At 36.6% G+C, this 4,605-nt stretch overlaps 1 pseudogene; it reads left to right on the plus strand.

Moving 5' to 3' along the window:
* Positions 1-212: 212 nt before the first annotated feature.
* On the plus strand, positions 213-402 carry LOC122903588 (annotated as a pseudogene).
* Positions 403-4,605: the final 4,203 nt, after the last annotated feature.

Genomic DNA, 4,605 nt, shown 5'->3' on the forward strand with positions numbered 1-4,605 from the left:
GAGAGAATTTTCCTCTGCCCTTCAAGATTCTTCTAGCTGGACTAAGAATCATGCTGACATAAGACAGACTAACAGCAGAAAATAATTTTGTACATCTCTACACAGACATGGACATTCCAAAGACAGACAAAATGAGGTATGTCACTTTAAAGAGAATAGGATTTTCTACTGTCTTCAATCTCTGCACCTTTCACAAAACTTCAAATAGCGCTATGTTGGGACAAAGCATCCAGAAGTTTACAACCTCTGTGTTCTGTAGGAGCCACTATGAGGAGGTCCCAAGGAAGAATTGGCCATTTTCAGTGGAAAACGAGTGGTGATTACTAATTATGATGGCTGTGTACTTTGGATCTGGATTTGCCATACCCTTTTATAGTAAGACACCAACCGCTTAAGAAATAAAGGTGTTTTAATTCATTAAACAGATGTGAGAAGGAGCATTTTAAGAGGGGTGATCTCTTTAGAAAATGGACCAAACTTTCGAATTCATACTAGATATGTTTGTAGATAAAGGCATGAATCCTTAATGTCTCTCTTCTGAAACATGGAATGTAGTTTACTTTTTTACTTGGGAAATATTCCAGTATTTGGTCAAAATTTGAGTGTGATTTAGCTTATTTCTTGGTTTTAAATTTTGAGATTTTTATTTAATTTTTGATTATTAGGTCAGACCTTGTTGGTAATTTGTTATATTTAAAAATGCAAATTGAAGTACCTAGGTGGCTCAGACAGTTGAATATCTAACTCTTGATTTCAACTCAGGTCATGATCTTAGGGTGGTGGGATCAAACCTCACAATAGGCTCTGTGCTAGGTGTGAAATCTGCTTGAGATTCTCTCTCCCTCTGCATCCCCCCCACTATGCTCACCCTGGTGTGTGAGTGTGTGCGTGCTTTCTCTCAAATCTTTAAACAAACAAACAAACCAAAAAACACAAAACAAAACAAAACAAAAAGCTAATGATAATGGGGGTATAAAGGTTTGGGACTTGAAAGGGAAAGAATGAAATTTATAAGAAGATGAAAAAAATTTTTGGTCTTTGTTTGCTAGCCCTTTCACAAACAATAGGACAAACAGGATTTTGAGTACAGTGGCTTTGAGGTTTTCTCCCTGTCTACCAGATGTAATTCACATCATAATGTAGTCCTCTATGCTAGAAGCTCCTTTCTTGGAGCAGGCAGTTGTGAAGGAGGTAAAGAGCTTTTCTTGCATCTGCTGTATTTTGATCGCTTTTAAGTCAAAAATAATCTTCATGCTGAGGTGTCCCTTCTTGAGATAGCCTGCCCTTGGCCTCTACACTCATAATCACTTTTCTCTTTCAACCACATCTAGTGTTTTTCCAGTTTTCTTAAATGTCAATGCCTAGAATTGAGCAAGTATATCATTTGGTCTGCAAGTACCCTCTTTTGACTTCAAGGCTCCAGTGTGTGGGGGGTGTGTGTGTGTGTGTGTGTTCAACACATCACACTGTTGGTGCATTACAAAACTGATGAACTTAAACTCAGGGTACTTCTTACAAATCCTGATGACAAACCGAGTTGCCCTGTCCTAGACAGGCACACAAGATTCCTTTGATTCTAGGTGCGATATTTTCCATGTATCCTTGTTATGTCCTTTTATTGCGTGGGTTGGGCCTTACTCTCTCGGGATCTTTTTAAATTCTTATTTCACTATGTAGTGTATTTACCTGGTAAAACATAAGGAGGAAAAAACAACAAAGAAGACCCGGGTCTTCTATACCTCAAAATAAGACATTGATAAAAATATTATATTCTAAAAGGCCAGATAGAGGATATGGTGTCACAATATAGGGTTGTATTTCATTAGTTTACTTATTCAGTGTTCACAGAAGCCTGGTACATGTTACGCATTGTGCTAAGCCTTGTGGAGTCTTGGTGAATAAATGAACAAGGTCTTAGCTTTTACGAAGCTGAGATTTTCATGGAGGAGATAAAAAATAGTGTGGTAGGAAACAGGGATTGGGTAGAACGTGACTGAGTTGGGTAGGTGGCCATCTAATTTAGAGATAGTTCCTGAATAGGTGGCATTTAAACTAATGCCTCCAGTTTGACAAGGAGTCAGCTATTCAAAGAGCTGCAAGAACATTCCAGGCAGAAGGGAATAGCAGATGCAAACAGGAAGGAAGGAGCTTGATTAAGAATAGAAAGTCACTAGCATGACTGAAGCTTAGTGAACCAGGAGAGAAGTAGGTGGGGCAGACCATGTAGGACATTGTAGATCACAATATGGAGTGCAAGTTCTTTTTTTTCTTTCTTTCTTTCTAGATTGCCACTAGCTTCTGAATAAGTCTAATACTAGTAAATAATCTAACAATACTACTATTCAAGCCACATTTCTCCATGTTGTTCATGAGAATATCATGAGAAAGTATCAGATGTATGGCAGAATCCTGGTTTACTCTGTAGAGTTTTTCCTGACACATAATTCAAAACAAATAAAAAAAAATCTCTTTAATATTTTTAGTGAATTGTTAGCTTGCTCCGATCTTTAAAACAACTCGATGAATCCATTATAGAATTGTTTCAGGGATTAGAGTCAAATTGAACAGTCTATAATTTCTAGAAGTTGTTTTTGAAACTTGAGCCAAAAATTTTTGCATCTTCAGTTTATTCAAATTTCTTTCACCCCTGATTGCACAAAGATGACCACAAATACGTCCTGATTGAACTTACAAGATGGTTCAATACTTGGCAAGATAATTCACTCTATTTAGAGTAACTAGATTTTATCTCACTGCAAATACATCAGAATTTGTTCTGGTTCATTATTCTTTAAGTCTGGAGGCACTTTCCCTTAATAAAGAAGAGGGGAGCAGAATAACGAACTGGCTCTGTCCCCTCTCTCATTTGGCAACCTCATGTGTCCCAATAGCTCTCACGTCATGGCTACCAGGCCAATGTTCCCTCACCTGGTGTTAAGCATTGCTAACATGATTCCAAACAAAAGTCCTCTTAAAGTTAGCAGCATATTTTCTTGGCAAATACTTTGGAATAAAGAGATTCCTGAATTCCTAGATTAGCTGTCTTCAGAAAGACAGGTATAGGGTGTTTCACTTTCTTTGCCTGCTTCTGCTGGTAGTGGCATCCCATGATGTGGAGGAAGTAAGAGAAATGGCATTGCAGTTCCTTTTCCAACCTGGGAGCAAAGGGCAGGCAGTGATGTGTGCTGAACTCCTCTCCTGTGTAACCATGGGAGCTGGAAGTAGTTGGCTAAGACAGTTCACTTTCTGTTTGGAGGTTCTAACCTTTGTGGTTGACATCAGAGTGAAACAAATCTGTATTACAAAACGTAGGTTAGACTTTCAAGTCTCTTTCTGCAAAGCTAAAAATGAAGAGGACTACAAGTTACTTAAGCTATCTGGACCCTAGTTTTCACACCTGTAAAATTAAGAGGTTGGAAAAGTAATCTGAGACTCCTTCCAGCTATAATACTCTGTAAGAAAATTGTTTTAAATCCTGAATAGAAAGTTTGAATTTTCTTTGCAGAAATTGAGGCAGAACTGTGATACTTTTTTTTCATTCTTCAGCAATTTTATAAGTATAACTTAAGACACTAGAAAATTGGATCAATTTTCTTTTGAATTTTCCAATAACTTTAAAAATAATTCTCATCAGTTAATATTCTCTCTGCCATATAAGGCAGTATTATGTTAGATGTTAAAAATGACCAAAACTCACATGATCATTTGTAAATCATTTTGCCCACTGAAAGACTTTTGTGATCCCACATTTAGTTTTCTTGCAGTTAAATACTGTAAGAAGATATTCACCAAATCCTCAGTCTTCTGTGTTGCCCAGTTCGAATAAACAATGCATCTTATTGCAATAACATTTTCCACCAAATGATACATAAATGGATTCTTAAGCTGTATAAAACTTTGGGAACATCTTTGCTAAAAGAGTGCCAACCCCTTTTTTAGATGTTAGTTTCTTAAGCTGAAATACACATTTTATCTAGAGGGAAAATGAATTGCTTCCAACATCAATCCCAGTTGAACTTTATATGCTTTTAATCCACAGACTTAGAAACAAATAGTCCTAGAATGTATATCAGATAAACTAGATGTTAAAGGTAAAAGTATTCATCTTCAGTCTCAATTTTTATGGACTATTTGGTTAAACATCATCACTCAGGCTGTTCCTGATCTGAAATAATGATTAGGATTAAGTTTCCCAAAGAAAATATTCAGTCTTATTTGTACCAAGGCTTGAAGAAAAAGTTTAAGAGGCAGCTAAAGGTTGTATTAGGTGATATTCTGATTTGAGGGGGTTTGTGCAGCAGAGTGGGGGAATTGGGGGGATGTTGTGGTGGAAGAAAAAGAGACTATGAAAACACGTTCTTTTTCTGTTCTTCAGGTATTAGCTTTATCTCACTTGTATGGATGCTTTCTTCTGAGTCTCAACCAATCAACTTCTAGAGTAATGTCTTTGAATACTGAAAATTTGCAGATGCTTCATAAATTATAGAACCGATTTTTCTGGTAGGCAATACTGAAGCAGGATATAAAGGTTACTTCAATACACTTAAATAAATTGATGTGTTAATTAATTGCTCTAGAATGTCTGAATTTCTGAATCTGGATGAA

The sequence above is a fragment of the Neovison vison genome, chromosome 3 (assembly GCF_020171115.1).
Source record: "Neovison vison isolate M4711 chromosome 3, ASM_NN_V1, whole genome shotgun sequence".
Lineage (NCBI taxonomy): Eukaryota > Metazoa > Chordata > Mammalia > Carnivora > Mustelidae > Neogale > Neogale vison.